Source organism: Aulonocara sp. 'chitande type north' Nkhata Bay, linkage group LG8 (genome assembly GCF_057382095.1).
Source record: "Aulonocara sp. 'chitande type north' Nkhata Bay isolate Kocher_YH1m ecotype deep benthic linkage group LG8, A_spYH_male_GT1.1, whole genome shotgun sequence".
NCBI lineage: Eukaryota > Metazoa > Chordata > Actinopteri > Cichliformes > Cichlidae > Aulonocara > Aulonocara sp. 'chitande type north' Nkhata Bay.
This window is the reverse complement of record NC_141351.1, coordinates 15,893,962-15,913,341: the sequence shown is the minus strand read 5'-3', so window position 1 is coordinate 15,913,341 and position 19,380 is coordinate 15,893,962. Positions and strand designations below refer to the sequence as shown.

At 40.4% G+C, this 19,380-nt stretch overlaps 1 protein-coding gene across 2 annotated transcripts in view; it reads left to right on the top strand.

Moving 5' to 3' along the window:
* The first annotated feature begins 9,422 nt into the window (after window positions 1-9,422).
* The window catches only part of LOC147323482 (zinc finger MIZ domain-containing protein 1-like), a 113,587-nt gene continuing 103,629 nt past the window's right edge, over window positions 9,423-19,380 (top strand). For both annotated transcript variants that reach the window (XM_086303861.1, XM_086303863.1), the window contains exon 1: window positions 9,423-9,650. The gene's annotated coding sequence lies outside the window, so the exon portion shown is untranslated. The remainder of the gene's footprint in view (window positions 9,651-19,380) is intronic.

The following is a 19,380-nucleotide window of genomic DNA, read 5'->3' as shown; positions in this document are numbered from 1 at the left end:
ACAATAGCTGCTATTTATTTTCAGGCTGGCTCAGGGGAAAAAAAGCCTTTAAACAGCCCTAAAGTTTCCATACCTATCCATTACATCTTCTCTTGTTAGGGCTTGTGAAAATGAGACAAGTCTGTGGTTTAAAAGTTCTTTACTAATTTACTGTCTGACTGAGATTTGGCAGATTTTAAAAATGATAATGCACTGCAACAGTTGTCCTTTTTGTTACACACCAAAACCTGTTGGTCATTACCCATGATGCAAGGTGGCGTGCAACAGTCAGCAGAGACTCTGACGTTTTATGATAGTAGCAGCACATGAAGCATTCTGTTTTCTGTTTTTTGTCGTTTTGTTTTTTCAATCAGATAATACAGTTATCAGATTTCACAAACCTGCATTTAGAAATAGAAGAGGTCCTCCACAATGTCTGTAAAATTTCCCATCATCAGCCACAATTATGAACCAGTCTTATCCCAAAGGAGGCGCGTAATGACGTAACCACCTCTATTGTTTACAAAAAACACGGTGATGCAATATATAGCCAGGGTTTTTCCAGCATATAAGAGATGCCGGGAAAATCACTAAGACTATGATAGAAACATTTTTTATCTAATGTACAAAAAGTAACTGGAAAAAGTGTACAGAAAAAAGTGTTTGTAAGGTAAAGTAACACACACACTATGCTTATGGGAATAGTCACTCCAAAAAGGTTCATTTTGAACCAGGATTAACTGTGCCTGGTTACAAGTTTACTGCAAAATTAATTGATGATAACTGTACAAATCATGATATATAGTTCCTGAGGCTACTGACAATGACTATTCCAAACACATACATTCACTTAAGAGACATTAGCACTGATGAATGAATGAATCCCTCAAATGTTTTCATGAAAGCACGCAAGAAGCTTTGGCGCTAAATTTAACTTCAACTTAGGAAGTGTGAAGATCCCATAAAACACAGAGTTGCCATTCTGCTGCTGTGTCCACAAGTACATAAAAGGAAAGAGGTGCTGCCCTCTCCAAGAGCAGATGGATGCTCTGAATGTTTGCTGAGAAACAAAAATGCTAAAAAACAGAAAATGGGACTTATTTGGTAAGATGTGCCAGTCCTACTGTTTATAGGTGTTTCTGGTTTATCCTGCTTATATGTTGCACCAGCACCTAATTACCAATCACCTCTGTGTATGTGTGTGTGTGACCACTTCCTTCTCTTGTGTTCCTTAGCTTCACATGTTTTCTATTTTGGATTCATGTTTTGTTAGACTTTATAGAGTAGCTTGGAAAAAAAAAGAAGAAGCTGTGTTTTGTGTCCTCTCTCAGCTACTCCACACGTTTTGGTGATACATCACCATTAGCACATCCCCTTTATTTAACACACAACTGTTATATTTTCCATTTCAAATCTTCTCTTGCGGTTTCCTTGTGCATTTTTCTTGTTCTGGTAATTAACTGGCCAAACATTTATGCAAATACCCAGCAGCGGACGTTTGTAGAAAAGGTCTGAAACATCAGAGGAAAAAGGAAGCTGTTAGTGTCAGTTCCCTGAAAAACAACAACAGCTTCTTTGTGCACTCAATAACACTGGGGGGAGATCTCCATTATAGAAGAAGCAGAACCATAGCTTCTCGGGACACTGTGATGCAATAAAGCAGCACAATATGTTGAATTTCCCATGCTTTTGCTTTAATGGAAAAGCTCTGCTACATATATTGCTTTGTCACCTACAAGCAAGACCTATTGCAAGTTCACAAGTTCACAAATGGCGTTCTGGTGCGACACTATGAAAAATGAAAAATCACTAACTGACAATGGATGCAAGCAGGTTGAGAATAAGGTAGGCATTCTGAGAAACACTTAATCCGTCACATCTTGGCAAATCTATATCAGTGTAAGCATATCCAGGGTTGTATTTTACCTTTTGAATCATGCTGTAGATCGGCACCATCTCAGTACAGGTATGTCGATAATGTAGACGCACATTATCATAAGAGAGAATCACTAAGCTCTTTTGATGAAAAATAACTGGAGAGATTCAACCTGACCTTAAAAAACATGTGACATTTCCCAGTCGAGGAGCTGAAACCCATCCGCTATGATAAGGAGAGCATCTTACTTAAATGTCACAGGGCTGGACAGACTGGCTCTGATATTGTCGAGAAACTGCCATCATGGTGAGATACTGGTGTGTATGAAACTACAGTGCAATTTGCTCTAGTATCTCATTAAACCTTGTAATGTCTTGCTAATAATTAAACGCCTGCACTTAGCAGAAAATGATTCAGCAGGGTATATCACAAGCATGGGATTCCAACAAACACAGTATGCTTAGACTATAATTGACTTTTCACTCTGCCCTGGAGTTATAGAAGAATAATGGGGCTGGAAATAGCTAGTTAACCTCCTGTCAGGTAATACATAAAAGGAAAACAAAAAAGTCTCCATAGCACTGAAATACACCTAAACTGTCTCCTCTGAGAGAAACAGAGAGATGTCAAGGTGGGAGTTGTTATACTAAGTGATTTTATTAAGTGGAACACCCGCTGTGAGCTCAGTCAGCCACGCGGGGATTGTTTGACACAAATTATACATAATTCCTACTGCATGACAAAACATCTATATCCCACACATATAGTAGGGATCAATTGCATAGCACCGTGGCATTAAAGAACATAAAACACATAAATTGAACTAAATCCATAGTCAGGTATTAGTTTTAGTTTATTAGGGTTTTGGTGTATGTTTATTTTTCAATACTTTGAAAAAGTATCTTACTTACTTTGCTAAGAGGAGTATGCAGTGTAGTAATATTACTCCTCACTGGTTATTCTCACGCTGTGGTGACTCAAGATTTAGAGCAGCTGAACCCCAAGTACGAACATCAAAAATGTGTCTATGGATGCCACTTGTAGATTTAAAAGTGCGCGGAGTGCTAGGTGAGAGCAAAAGAAGCACTATATGAAGTGAAGTCCATTTACCGTGGACAAAACTAGGAGAGGGTAGAACACAGAGAACACAAAAATCACAAATTTCATTGTGTTCTTTGATTAGTTAAATGAGTTAGCCAATATAACAATAGCTGGGCAGCACAGTGGTGCATCGGTCACCTTGCAGCAAGAAGGTTCTAGAGTTCAACTCGTCCAAAGACATGCTTGTCAGGTTAACTGGTATAAAGTGGCTGTTGGAATGATAGTAAATGGTTATCTGTCTTCCTGTGTTACCCTGTTAAAAATGGCAGGGTCTGCCAGCATGAGAGAGTCGAGCCAAGGATAAACAGTGAAATTATAAAATTATTGAATCAAACAGTCATAAAGTGCTGTTAAATGACGATTTTTAAATGTTTACCTAAGTGTATGCGTCAAAAGGTTAAAGGGTAATCCCTTGAACTGCTCAATGGTGTGAGGCAACAACTGCCATTGGACCACCGGAACAACATGTTATACATTTAGTTAAACCATATAATTGAAGATTAACACCCCTGAAATGTATGCAGTGGTTGTAATTATCTGTTAAATAGCATTTTTCTAAATTATTGTGAAGTTAGAAAGTTTTTAAATTTTTGAAAATTCCAGAAATTACATTTTCCTCTTGCCTCCACCAGCAGGGGGCCTACAAGAGCACTTGAAATGTAACCTAAGACTGGTAGATAAAAATATATATATTTGTACATATGATATATGAATCATACAAGCGATGATGAAATATTTTCTAGAAACCTAACTTGTTACTTGTTTAATCTTTTTCACTATCATAGATGGAGTAACGTGCACACTGTAAGTGATGATTGCAACAAGTATGTCTCAAAGAAGCATTTATCCCTCTGCGGATGAAAAGAAAAAAACACAAAGGAAGTAAAAAACTGCAAAATAAAGGTATGTGTCCATGAATAATCATTTATCAGTTATTTATCATTAGGATTCACTAATCATGACATTAGTTAAACAGAAGCATCAGACAAGCCTTCAGTTTCGCGAGATTAAATGATGTGTGGAAACAGGGGGGGAAAAGTGGATGGTAACCTACTAGTAGCTGTTACTATTAGTTTTCATTTTTTAATACTGTCTGCTTTTACATTTACATCATTTTGTTAAAAGGTCATATTTAGGCCTAACTTGATTTTAAAATGCATTGGCTGCTGATTTATTTCTTTCCAGCACACTAATAAGCCATGATATTGGTTGTGTTAGATGTGAAATGCACAAATGTTTAAGTAAAAGTAAAGTTATTACTAGCAATGTAAAGGAGGGTGGTTAGCGGGTCCCCAAATCAAATTCTGTTTAAGACCCTGTAAACCCTCGGGCCGTCTCTGTCTACTGTTCTAGTTACAAGTTGCCCAGATGATGAGAGATTTCACAATCCAAATCTGTTTTATTTGATAATGTTAAAGGACAAAAAGGAAAAAACTACAGTCCTTATTAATCGAACCATTAATAGCTTCTCATTCTTATTATTATGATTTTCAAATATCATTTGAAGGATTAGTTAAGTCAGACGACACAAGTTTGAAACATTTATTTAAACAGCGGTAGCAAGCTTCTGAGTTAATCACTCCCAATGACTCTACAGAAACTGAGGAGTAATGAGTAAATATCCCCCCAACCTACAGGTGGATGCCGGGTGGTGGAGGGGTCGGAACAGCAGGCAGTAAAGCAAGGCAGCACGAGCAGCTGCGCTGGAATGTCAGATAGAGTGGTGGGAAATGGTTTAAATAGGCTGCCAGAGCGTTTGGTATATATGAGGAGAGCGAGTTTGTCAATTGGCAGGAAAATCTTTGGACTAAACAGGGACCCTTCTGGCACTTTTCTCTGTTAAATATCATTGTAAACTGAATATATGTAGGTTTATATATTTTGTGCTGCTAAACAAATCCTACAAACCGAATAAATAACTTTTCTTTATGCATCTGGTTATCAAAATTGTTTATTTAATATAGGTGAATTTCTTTATTTTTGCTATTTTATGAACTAAAACATCCATAAAATGACAAACTATAGAATTATTTATTGGTACTGTCTTATTGTAATGCTTTTAATAACCCCTATGTAGGTGCAATGAACAGTTGTCTGTCTCACAGTGTTATATTTGCTGCACGTCACTGGTGCAGTGATCATGTTATTCCTCTCAGTATAGTAGCAAAGGAAACATGTTGTCAACCCCCTTGCTTGCACTGTCTGCCTCTGTCTATCCCACTTCTTCATTGCCCATGGCCTGGGGGAACAGTTGGCTTTCTGAATACTCTTCCCCCTTTGTGAGCACACATTGATTGGCCCTCTGCTCCCCCAAAGCAGAGCAGCATGGGGTGCCAGCAGCCAGCTTTCTGCTGGTGCTGCTCAAAAAAAGTCTAAGGGAAAAAATGAGGGGAGGAAATTGTCAGGAGGCTTCACCACAACCTGTCTAGGTATGTCTCTTCTCTTCCTGTCTGCCTCTCCTGTTGTAATGAGAATCAATGGGGTTTAACACATTTCCCTCATGCCTTTTTGTCAAATCGAGTGCAATTGTCTCCTCTGTTTGCAGAGCCATGTCCTCTCGCTCCTAATTGCCCTGCTGTTTCCTTCCATCCTTTGCATTCCTATTTGTTGAGCAGACTCTACAGTTTAACAGTCTGCAGTGCTGTCATCAGGTCACACAGAGCCCCAAAGAACCCCAGTAACACACACGAGGATGCCTATGATAAGGGCTCAGAAATATCAAAGTAGCGAATCTGTCATCCACAGCAGTCATTTTTAAGATGATCTAAAGGAAGCGACATGAAATATGCAGGAACAGTTGTCGAACACTAGCGTTTGTATGATTCCAAGGCTATCCTTTCTCTCCATATTTTCGGACATACCGCTGAGCAGCACAAGCTCATGGTCCACAGTGGAGTAAAGTGTGCACTGAGAGCACATTTTGACTGGAAGACAGCCAGTGGTTGGTCTGTTGCGGAGGATGTGGGCTGGTCTCTGGAGCCCGGTGGTTGTTCATTCATAAACCAGGTGGGAACTGTAAATGAGAACACAGACATCTCCCTGCCCACGCTTTCAAAGATCATATTGTACTGTTTTTATGTAAGAAGCAGCAGGACGTGCAGGAGTCCAACATCAGCAACATGTTTTGTACTTTATTTGAAAGGTTCAGCAGCATATATGTCTTACCTAGAAGGTTCATAAAAGAAGATGTCAGTGGGGAAATTAAAAAATATTTAAGCCATTTAAATCGGGTCTTTAAAATTTATCTAGCTTTTCAAAGTTAAATTAAAATATGGCAGGATTTTCCTCCACCTATCAGTCATTTAGCTATCTTTATGGCAGCCATATGACAGAAGACCTCGAGTCTTTCTCTGACAAATAATGGCTCAAATAAAATTTTACATGGAAAAAAAAAAAAAGAAATTCAAACAAACAAAATCTAATTTCTCTTGCCTCCAAAACCATTTGTTTGTATGCAAAACCCTGTGTGTGATCGGCGCTCGACTGCGGTGACAACACTGGAAAAAAACACAGTGTGTTCGTATTACAAATGTGAGACAAGACCGTCTGTTGTCACCACTGTTGACATTATTTACCAAGGCGACAATATTTCCCCCAATATTAACAAGTTATTTCACTACAATTGTGACAGTTTGCAGACAGGTTCAGCATGAACATTATGCAGCTCTATGAATTCATGCATTTGAAATATTTTGAATATTTTTTATATATTTCATTGACAACAACTCATTTATTTAAAAACCTGTTGAAAATTCATCATGTGAGAATATGATTTGCATGAGACATTTCCTTACAGTCTGACCAACAGAAATGTACAGATATATGTAATTAAGCTAAGATATATTTAGTATTTAGTATTAGATGAAGAATCAGTAGATAGATAGATAGATAGATAGATAGATAGATAGATAGATAGATAGATAGATAGATAGATAGATAGATAGATAGATAGATAGATAGATAGATAGATAGATAGATAGATAGATAGATAGATAGATAGATAGATAGATAGATAGATAGATAGAACTGATGTATTTTTATGGTTGGTATAAAAATGTTGATTCACGTATATTTAACTCAGCAGAATTTTACATGATCTCCACTTCTGCTGTCCTTAGTGCCTCCTTGCGAGTTCAAGCTTTATACACCGCTGACAAGAGAATGAAACCAGAGTCAACACAATGGGATACAGAAGCTTCATTCAGAAAAATCCAGCAATCAAACCTGTGTGTGTCTCGCTGTGGTGTGACACTGTTAACTGCTGGACCAGCACGCCCCTGCCAGTAAAGCATATCGAGTAAATCTGATGTCACACAGAGTCTGCACTCAAGCCAGATGATGCTGCACCACTGAGCATCACTTTGCATATGATTTTATAAGCATTCGCAGACAGACTGTGCTTGACTAGGTCTCCTTGAACCAGTTGTGATGAGGAAAATTCCCCTCTAATTGGATCAATGCTTCTGTCTTGCACTGGCGTTCATCGGAACATCTCTCGGGAGGTGTTACAACATTGAGATCACAGGTCTGTGTGGTCGATTCCTTTTAAAAAATCCCAATCATTTACCAGAGTAAAGATTTAATATCATGATAGCCAAATATTAATCTACAAAACTACTGAGAATTATAAATAATGAAGTCAGAAATTCAGGGTGAAATGTGAATCACGCTCCACATTCTGATGGAGCATGAATCTGCTGAATTTGGTAGCTCACGTGCGTGAAAAAAAAGGTAATCACTGCATACTTGTAGTTCTTTCAGCTGGGTGTGACTCACTTAACAGAATTAGCCTCATTAAAAAGTAGCAATTTAAGAATTTAAGAAGCAGGGAGGCTCCAAAATGCACTGAATATTACCTGAAAATAATGATCTAAAGTATTAGAACATTTTCAAATGACATTTTAGATTTTCAAAAAGTAGCATTTTGATGATTAGAAGTCAACAAGTATAAAAGAATATAACAGCTGAGCACTAAAGTAGCTTAAAAACCATTATCTGGCTTTAATCAAACCAAACTGCTAGTGATTTGCTTTGCTTTTTGTCTGCTTGCCAAACAGTTGTTTGTTACACACAATCATTTAATAAAGTGGTTTCTTGCATACTAAAGATTTTTGCTGTTTATTGTGCACCTTGCAACAATCACGCATTGAACACTAGAGGGCTTTATTGCAATTAACATCTCAGTAAAATTGATGGAGCTTTGGTATCCTGCAATCAAAACTTTGATCCTGTTTCCTGAAGTAACTGCTGCTAATCAGCTGTCTACGATCTCCCTTAAAGGGATGTATTCATCCCTGGCTAATTCACAGTTGGCTTACAAGCTTGGGACAGACTGAAATCAATGCTTCCTGTCACCTTTTAGCAGGACACATGGCGCCTATTGTTACGCCCATCCCTCCCTCTAACTTAGACAGCTGGGGTAGACAGACTGTCCAGATAGATGAAATGTTGCCTTTCTGTTGTGTGATGACTTGTAATTATAATACAAGTGCGATCTTAAGAAAACTCGTGTCTGACCATGATCGCAGGTGAAGAGTCACTCACAGCAAGCAGGGCGCTGTATTTCTAACTTTTGACATGGCTGCTTCCAAACAGGCCACAGTGAGGAGCAGCAGGTCAATGTGTGTTTGTTTGCGTGTGTGGTGGCCGGGAGTCTGGATGCTGCTTGGCACAGTCATGGCTCCTTGACGTCAGCTCTCAGCCCAGCCTGCTGCTGCTGCTGCTGCTGATGCCGCTGCTGCTCTCAAACATGTCTTTGTTATTCAGAGCTTTCCATCAGAGAGCGGCGACCTGCAAAACATGGAGGGTGGCGTCAGCGCCGGAAAGGATCGCTGCGTGACAGCGCGCGTGTGCGCTAATGCGCTCGTCGTAGACCGTGCACGTTCTTACTGCTATTTATTAGATCATTAAATAGGCACTAAACCCATTATTAATTATGTTTAGATGTTTAGCTTATAATAATGCAGCTGATAAACTGACAGATTATGCTACAGAGGGAAATATTATTGTCCTTGCATGGTTATTTTATTTATTTCACTGCCACTGTTATTATTATTATTATTATTATTATTATTATTATTATTATTAGCATCAGTGGCCAAGTACTTGCGGAAGTAGTTGCTGTCATGTTTAAAAACATATATTTTCGTCTATTCTGATCAGTCTAAACCTAATTTATTAGAGGCCATTAGAGTTAATACTTCCTTAGAAACTGTCATAAATAGCATTTATTAAATCAGTATCGAAATGCAAACTAAAATACCCAGCAATGACGCTTTAACAGCCTCATTAGTGAATCTAAATGTACCTTCCTGTTTAAACATCCCCAAATCATAACTACACAATGCGGTAGACCCGGTCAGAGCCACAATCAGAGCGGGTCGCTCCAGCACATCCAGATACCATATGGCCGCTGTGCTGAGCGACAGTCCGACTCCGCTCCCGGCTCTCTCCTGATGGCTTCTCCGCGTGTATACTCCGCGACACATTTTGTCAGCAGCCACCGAGCATGGGTCCCTTTGGTAATAGAATAGCCAATGTAATTTGACACTTCAACTTACTGTGCTCTCTCCGAGTCTATTCAGTTACTCACCCACTGACGCCGAGCCCATTCTCAGTGGCCGCGAGGGGGGAAGATATTTAAAAAAAAGCAAGAGTCGAAAATTACCGAGGACTTTCTGCGCTTAATAACCCGGTGAGTAGCTGCAAACTTAACGTTGCTTGTTCCCGGTGTCGCGCTGCGAGGCTCTTGTCTCGGAAAAGGTTTTGTTTCCACTTTAGCTCAGATTGTTTCTCAACAATAGATTGACCACTTGAACTGGCACCGAGCGGCACGTCGGAGCCTGTAATAATAAACTGCAGCTTTTTATTTACTATCACGCCGCTTCGTGGCGTCGGGACTGAACCGGCGGGCTGTTAATAAGCAGGTTGTGCATTTCGTTAGTAACAGATGCCGCGTTGATCTCCAACGCGCTGGGGCTTGGAGGCTACACTGTAGCAGGCTGTATGGCTCTCGCTCGCAGAATGAACCGTGTCTGGGTGCGCGTGTGTGCGTCATTTCATGATGTGGGGTTTGCTTTACCTTCAGCTTCTTGATGCGCACAAAGCACATGGTCTGTCTAAAATGGGTTTTTGGGTGATACGTGCAAGCTGTAGAATAACTGGACGTGGTAATAACGGTCACAGCACTGTTCGGGATTTTTCAATGAATGTCACATAAAATCATAATTTCCGAACTTTGATATCAACAGCACATGTATACTATTAAATGATAATGGGAAAAAAGCAAGCATGTCTGTGACAGCCTGCAGTTATCTTGTTGCTGTAGGTCATTAGCGCTTCATAGAGGTTTAACAAGTTGACTCCCAAAATTCCAGCTGTCTGAATATATGGAACCGGTTGGGGTTGGGGGGGGGGGGGCTCTCTCATTTAGAACTAGGTTGCCTTTCACTTGCAGTACATCTGTCCAGGAAGCAAAAAAGCATGGCCAAGTGGAAAAAAAGTAAGCTTGACTCTGCTCCTGTTCTACTTCCTAACCATTGTGACTGAGAGAGAGAGAGGAGAGCGAGTGAGAGTTTCTGTCATCTGTAATTTTCTTTTCTGTTACAAAATGCAAGTTTTGGAGCATCAAGCAAGCAAACATATCTGTGCAGATGTTTCTCGTCCCCCTATTAAGATGCACAGGAGAGCTCTTCCTGCTTTTGTGTTATGCTGTTGAAAAGTTCATTCGGCTCATATCTACTTTTAGCTGCTGCAGCATCCAAGTTTGTCCTGCGAGCAGAGTGTTTTGCACCGAGCCACATATGGGGGTCATAAAAAACCTCCGTGGGGACTGCAGTTATTAAGCACCCTCGCTTGCTTATTTACATGTTTGCCATGTAATTTCAAGGGTCTTGTTGAGTTTCTTCACTTTGCTGTTTTCGGAATTTGAGATAACAGCTGAATGAAAGATTTGAGTTGATGTCAAAGAAGGAGGCTATCATTGGCTGATTCACAAGCACTTGATGGCACATAAACACTGAATGAGTGCCTGTATTTGGGAAAATTAAAACTTTCAATTATTGGAACAATTTTGGTCAGACAGAGGAGGTCCTGTCCCCTCCTTCCCCATCACCCCACCTCTGTGGGGCCCCAGGTTGGGCTCCTGAATAACCACAGACCCCACCAGGCTGACCTTCTTCTATTCAAGTTGAGGATGTTGAAACACCAGCCGTCAAACAAAAGACACATTGAAACAGAGATCTGCAACCCAGCACGTGTGTCTGAGTGCTGAAGTAGACCATTTATTAACTCTCAGTTTCTTGCTGACCAATGGAAACTGTCAACACAACAAACTAAAGTCGTGAAAAGGACAAGTTTCTGCAGATACACGTATTAGTGAACAAAATCTAAAAATAAAGAGAAGCTAAATATATATATTTTTAAATTAAATCATACATAAAGCATCTTCTACACACTTGAGCAAATCTTTTCTTTTTGTCCAGACTCCAGGCTGGCTTAGGTTTGCATGTGGCACCGTAAGGCTGACAATGGCAACACGTTGTCAGCGCAGGGTGGAGGGTTCTGCTCTTGCTGTCCCACCCGCCCGACGGGCTGAGAGTAAAGGCGGAAGCTGGAAATGACTGTGCCACATGGGAAATTATTCAACTCTCAGATCAGAGAGGACACACAAGAGGCCTCATTACCTCCAGCAGCACTGCTGGTCAGCCTGTGAGAAGACCGAGAGCTGGTGTGTCTTAACTAGCTGATCTCACTTACTACAATCCTGTGTATCATATGCTTCTTTCATCTGAAAGAAATCCAACGCATGACACATGAGGCGTGACACAGAAATACACCCAAAAACTTTAGGAATAAATGCTGTTTTCAGAAAGGAAATATGACCACTTTGATCTGTAATACAACAGTAAAAGAAAACCAGTCCCAAAGGTTTGCAGTCTAAGCCTCTTTTTACCAACAGTATGTACTTAAATAGCTGGTAAATAGGCCTGTTAGCTTGTGTATAATATCATAATGTTATTGATTCAGCTTGGGAATTCCACTTGCAGTGAGCGGCTCCTGTGTATGGCGAGCTCTCTGAAGCAGTCTAACAGAAAAAAGGTGAACGAGTAAGCAACCGAAAGCTCTTCCTCCGCGGTCAGAGCCTGTGGGAGGTTTGTGTAGGTTTCGCTCAAGGTCCTTTTTGTGTTGTCTTTACTCAAGAGAATAAACTCTTGGGATGAATCACCCTGCTGGTATGGCTATTTTCAAATGGTAAGGAGAGTCGAGGGGTAGAAAGTATGTCACTTGGTAGATATAGCAGTTTAATCATGAGGTTTACCTTTGTGTCAAACAGCACTTAATAGTCCTGTTATGTTAGTTGTGAGTAATTACAACCTTGTGCAGTGTTGCTGTGACTTTGAGATTGTAACTCGTGCTGGAAAGTAACTAAATGCATTACTCAAGCTACTTCGAATCCTCTGCAGATATAAATTTTACATACAAAACTGATGAAAAGCAACACATTGTTACAAATGAAGCCCTTATTGGTCCTCGTGGCTTATTGTGACTAAGTGGAAGCGCCAAAAATGCAACAGGTAACATTTCACACATGGTGACCTCTAACATTTAAATTCATTTTACGATTACTTAGTATGATCAGCGAATGTGGTGAGGAAGAAATCCATTTTCTCACTTAAAATAAACAGAATTAACTGTATGGGAAGTTGTTAAGAACTTCAGGGATCTGCTGTAGCAATCACATGGTGAGAGTGGGGAAAAAGAATGTCCTTTTCAACAAGACTATACACGCAGCAAAAACAGACTTGGGGGAGGGAGCAACAGGTTGGTTGTTGATAAATAATCAATCAAAATAAACAAAATAGTCTATGTAAGACATGTTGCTTCAGATTGGAGTCACATTAAAGGATCTTGACCCTCAGGTTGAGACACGTTAATCACAGGGCAGCATAAAGGCTTGAAACTGACTTCCACCGTAGCCAGCTACAACACAGAAAACATATTTTACCTATAGTATCTTTTTTACACATCTTGTACTGTTTCGGTAAAGGGAACTGAATGCAGCTGATCTGAATAACAAAATAACCATTTGCGCTACATCATACCAGCGTATTCTTCTTCCATATGTTATTCTGCATTCCTCGTGTGTGTGTGATGATTCGCGACGCTCCACCTCTGTGACACGGAGCTGCAGTAACATGTGTACCGCGCAGATATTCACTGAGGGGTTTTATGGTGGATAGAATGCTCTGACTGTACCTGTCAGCTTGACTGTTGACTGTTAATATGAAGCTTCTATTTTCAAAACACAGCTCAGGGAAAGGGAATCTGTATGTGTGTGTGTGTGTGTGTGCGTACTTGCTTTGTGCAGGAGGGAGATACAGAGCATAGCGAGGGATGGGAGAGGTGCTGGGAGTGACGCCAGACCGCACATCATTTAATCATGTTAGCGTGTGCAACCACTTTGTGCATATTTTCGGTTGCATTGGTGATAGGAGTTGTTATTGTACAAACTGTACTCACACCGAGAGAGAGCGAGAGATGGCTTGACAGGAGGGAAGACAGAGATGACAGTTTGATGCAGGAGAGGCAAAATAAATAGCTCTTTGGATTTTTTAGATTTGTGAAATTTCAGTTTTATGGCAGAAAGCGATAACACAGCCCGAGTCTGATTTTCAGTTGCTGCTGTAACTATTAACATCGCTTGAGAAATCCAAAGTCACCACGTTTGAGAGCATTTAAATGTGAGCCGGTGAAAGGATGACCATTGTGCATATTAGCATTGGATTTCAGCATGCTCTTTGGGCTTAATCCCACTGTTGACTTGCCTGCTAAGTACTGAGTGTGTTATTTTTGCTCTTTTTAAAGAGCCCCTCTACATAATCTCACCTAATCTAATCTATCCCCTTTTATAATAGACTCGGAACGATGTGACTTTATAGAAAAAGCTTTAGTGTAGATCCATACCAAACAGACCAGTGTGCTGCTTGCTTCCCCAACCCCTCTGGCAAAGCTCTTGTGAAAATGCATGTGACCTCTGTGCCCCTTGTTAGTCTGAACAATAGGCTTGCCTCCTCTTACAGCTGCAGCCATGCTGGAGGGGAAGTTTGCCAGAACAGAAGACACACACCGTCTGATTAATAGGTTTAAAGACAGCAGGGTTAGCTTCATAGAAGGCACAACATCATTAAAAATATAGATTACATTCAAGTTTTGTTTAGTTGTTTGTGCTCGTTGGTAGGCATGGGAAGCAAATGTGAAATTAAAATACATTTTTTAAATCTAAAACAGATGAAAGGGTTAATCGATTAACTGATTTTCTACTTATTTATTTTTGTTAAAAGTTATACAAATACTTTCTGCAGAGTAAGTTAAATATTCAGACAACCAAATGGACAAAACAATCTCCTTAAAGATGTCAGTCAAATCTTTTTCTAAGAATTCCCAGCATTATAACTGTTAATTGATTATGAAAATAATTCCTTCCTTTATTGCTCATAATTAAAGTGCAATTAAAATCTACTAATTCTTTGTTTGCATGTTTGTTGTTGTCAGCAGGGTTTTAGAATTTCAGTGGACAAATTAGAGCGCAAACTGAAAAATAGCTGTGCAAAAAGCAAAAGAAAAAAAAAGAATACAATCTGTGAGTCTTAACCCACACTGGATGTAATTGGAGCTTTGTGGGGTCCCCACCAGTCGCAGGCTCATGCATGTTAAATGTGACATGCTGTGAAAAACAGACGCGGATGATGACAGTGCATTGTCGCAGTGTTAAGTGTAAATGAAAGGCTCTGGATCTTGGAAAACATCCGGTTCTACAAAGTCTCAGCCTTTATAAATTTAAACAAGGTCCAACCGAGGATCCCGTCAAATCTTCCAAGTGTTGCATAGCAGGCATATTCCCCTCTTAAATGTGAGCAAAGACCGAGAAACTAGCTCTCAAAATTTGAAAATGTCTCAAGAGGTGTAATCTCACTATCAAGAAATGGGCACCGGGAAGGCTCCCGAGAGGGCTCTGCTGAAGCATCAGTGTCTAGTGTGCGCTCCAGAGGATTTTTTTTTCTTTTTTCGGGGAGACAGAGAGATCTACATCTCTGATGAGTAATGAAGGTGATTCTGAGCAAGTGGTGGAATTACATTCAACAGAGCCCACGGGGGTCCATATCTTATTGTTCTGTGACAGGGAAAATTAACTGGGATTTACTAATACACAGGGAATGTCCTTCCCCCATTCTCTCCTGCGCTCAAAGAAAAGGTCTGAGGGTAATCTCTTTCCCAAGCACCCCCACCCCCCACGCCCCCTCCCTTCCCAAACACCAATGTCAGATCTTTTCAAGTTTGCTATCGAGATGTAAAACATAAGTAGATAAAATCCCTGACATGTTGCCCCATCTCTCATTCATCTGTTGCCGTATGTTGACACAAAAGACGCGTTCTGCTTAAGTGTTGTTTTGCATTTCACCTGTTCTCCTTTGCATAGTCACTGCGGCAAAGCGTGCAGGTGACCCAAAGTAGATAGGGCTCCATGGCTTTTATTCTCATGGGATCTTTGAGTATTTGTGAGTTTCACGCTTATAAATTGTCATCGTCGGTACTGCTTGTGTGCAGTTTGATTAAATCTGATTGATGCTGGCATAAGACAACAACCCAACAACAGACTAAATATAAAATTTGCATTAATATATTTTGATTGGTGGGTTATAATGCATGCTTTTCCACTTCATTTAAAGCACCCAGACAAGAATAGACACATAAATCTTTGCAAGCCTTTTGCCTGCTCTGCATGTTAAGCGCACTTGTGTACTCACTGTGAGGTTACCTTTGTAAAATTAGCATGTATGAAAATCCTGCCCTTGCTTCAAAATATACAAGATACTGGATATATTATTACAGATGAACAGGTAGAACTTGACTTCCATAGTATTATCACAAATCAGCCAGACAAGACCCTAAATTTATAAGCATGACAAGGTAACAAAAATACATGTGCACACACAGAGAAGCAGTGCAAAACCATCAGCAGCCTTCATAAAATCTGAACATGGCAGATTACAGCAGTTATAGCCAGATGTGTACTCCGAGTAAGCAACCAGGCTTGCTTTTTAGGGATTTTTCATATTTGTGCAGTTTTTGGCAAGAAAATAAATTAATAAAAAAAAATGTTGATCTTCTCTTTGCTCCTATTTAAGTCCTTTTTTTGCCCTGTTTGCAAATCCATCTCACCAAAGACTCAAAAGCTGATTTATTTATTCATTTATCATTTTTTTCTTCTTGATAATTTAACGTTTGAATCTTTAAAATTGGCACAAATAGAAAAAAACAGCTTGCACAAACTGCCGAGGTCCAAGGTGACATCTTCAGATTGCTTGCTTTGTGCAACCAACAGTCCAAAACCAAAACACATTCAGTTTTCAATTATAGAAAACAGAAAAAGTCATCACACTACAGAAGCTCTTTACAGCTGCTGATCAACTGTTTAATTGAATAATCCTTTAAGCATCTGTTTACCGGAGCTACAATTCTCTTGCTGCGTTTTTAATCCATAATGATTTTTGTTTCTTTTGTGACCCAATCATACTTTATTTTCTCCTCCCTGCTCAAACAAAGTCTTTACTGATGATGAAGTGTGGACAGCCGTGACACCACACCCACAGCCTGTGTGTCAGCTTACACTGTACCCTCATGCTAACGCCGTGTCTGTGTGCGGTCGGTTACCCAGGTGCAAGGCATGCATCACAGACCGGAGCTGATACACTGACGTGACAGCTGTCGGCAGAGAAAGAAGATCACGAGAGAGGTCTCGGTGCTGGATAGGGTGGAATATGTTAACCCTTAACATGCGACTGATGCATTATAGGTCGCAAAAAGCACGCCTTCTGTTCTGAGTTTGCCTTATTTGTACACAATTTTCAGTTGATTGGGATTTAAGCTCTGTAACTTCCCATCTCATAATCCTCAAATCTCAGACCTCTCTTCAGTGTTTATATGAGGCAGACAAATGTTGTCAGTAGTGTAAACAGGCACTGCAGAAAGCTAAAGTCTGACATTTCCGTGGTGCAGATTTGCTCCAAAGTAAGCAAATATTTACCAAAACACCAGGGTCAGGTGTAGCCCTCAGCTAATTTGGCATAGCTGTGAGAGTACACCTGGTTTGCATCACTCAAAGCATGATGTAGCACAAATCCAAAATTTCTATACATTTACATTACTATTACTTTTATCTGCAGCACACAGACATTTCATCATATCTGACCATCTAGCATTTTATGTAAATTACAGGCAAAGATCCTAGAGAGCTTTAAATAACTCTAGTGTAAACATGTCCTCCATGTTTCTTTACGTTCCTTCATCCTTTGGCTTCTGCAAATGAACCGCGACCGCAGACAATAGATTTCTTTCACACTAATAGTAATCAGTGATATCCTAACAGCCACCACTGCTGATGATGAATGCTAATTAATTGGGCAGTGTTCCTGAATGTAAACATGCAGTGCGACACATATGCAGAAACACTTCACACTCCTATTTATAGGTGCCGATTGCATAAGCTCTTTTGCAACAACAGGGTGTTCTCACTTTGTCAGTATCAAACCGAGAAAAACTGTAACTGACCAGATTATTTTTACACGCGCGCACACGTATATTGCACTTCTTCCTGGCATACCGTGTGTGGCCCAATGGGTCCCACGGCTTACAAAAATGTTGACAGTGGACGCTATTTTTGACCATCTGCTCCGAAACGAGGGCATGTTTGAGTCACAGACGCTGTGGTGCGAGGCTGTGCCCGTGATGTGCCTGGCATGTGGAGAGAGTCAGGGAGGGAGGGAGGGAGGGAGGGATAGAGAGAGATGGCTCACCCGAGGGCCCAGCATCCTCCGTGTCACTGTGGAAGTGCACAGTGTGCGGCTGGTTTCACTAATGTGTATTACATTAGCATGGAGGGTGATGGAAGGGGGGAGGCTGTCGAGGGGTGCCAGGGAGTGGTTGATCCTTCACATCTTGGAGGAAGAACAAGAGAGGAGATATCCTTGCGCTTGACTCATGGCGTAAACATCGTCAGTGAGATGAAATAGTGCGAGGTCAGAAAAAGTGTCTGCGTCTCATCTCTTTTTCTTGTGTGCGTCTGCGTTATCTGTGAGGCAGGAATGCGAAACCAAATCTGGGGTGTTCTCGGGATGGGTGGGTGGGAGTCACAGCGGGATTCTTTCAGAGAATTACCCCTGTGTGTCGCCACCTCTCACAAAGTTTACGACTTCTTTCTTTGGAGAGTAGTCGGACCGTTAAACTACTTTGTAAAGTGCTATTTGTTTTTGCATCCCTTTAAAACTGCCTATATTTCTTTAGCTCTTCGACAGCATTTGTGCATATCGACAAATGTTTATCCTCTCTGATGTGGAGATTTCTACCTTTCTAGACGTCTTTAAGACTAAGTAATCACGCGCTGTCTTGCTGTCTCTCAGCATCAGCCATTCTCTTGATTAAGTGATTTAATTATTTAGTCCATAAAATGCCAGAGAAGTATCTATCCCAGTTGTCAGAGAGCTTCTGATGGCATCTGTAAGTTCTAAACTGAATGATGTTTTAACTCAGAAATAAAGTTTAACCTGCTTAGAGGGGAAGTATTTCAAGCTGGCTTTTAACAGTTAAGCAATTATCCAAGAAATGGCTTAATGACAATAATTTTATTAATTTGGGATGCACAGATATATTGGCCAGTATCAGTGTTATTCTGAGGTGTCACATTAGATTTGTGCTGGCTAAATGTTCAAAGACTTTTAAGCAGTTCAGCGAGAGCTAAAGAAGTGAGCCAGAGTATTATTTTAACCATCAGCATGAGTGTAACACCACGCCTCCTGAACTCTGTTTAAACGCACTGATCCCTAAACAGGAAGTTAAGAGTTACCGCTTTTACGTTAACTCTGAGGTTTTGCTTGAGGTCAAACACCACAACGTGGCTTTGCTGTAACAAGGACCACCTGAGTTCACCGTTAAATCCTCAGCACTTTGTGGCTTTGCTGCTCTTGATTTTATTTTTCTGGCACCAGCTGATGTCAAGGAGCAAATTGAAAAAGCAAATTACTGCGGGCTGCGTATCCTTCGTCGTCTTTGTGTGCACTTCCTTCGGAGGAGGGAGGTGGAGAAGATCATGTGAGCTGTAATTATATTTATGTTGGGCCCCATTCAATCTGTCACAGTAAATTTTGCCCGACTTGTCATATTGTAAATCATTACAGCGGATTAAATGCTGGTTATGAACTCAAAAGGCCGGGAAAGGATTCTTTTTATTTATTTTTTTGTCCTTGTGATCGCTGTATTTGTTTGTTTGTGACAAGCTAGTTGTGCCTGATATTGGCGGTACAGTGTTTTCTACATGTGTTCAATAAATTTTAATTGGGTGCAGAATGGGTAATGTCAGCGATGTTTGC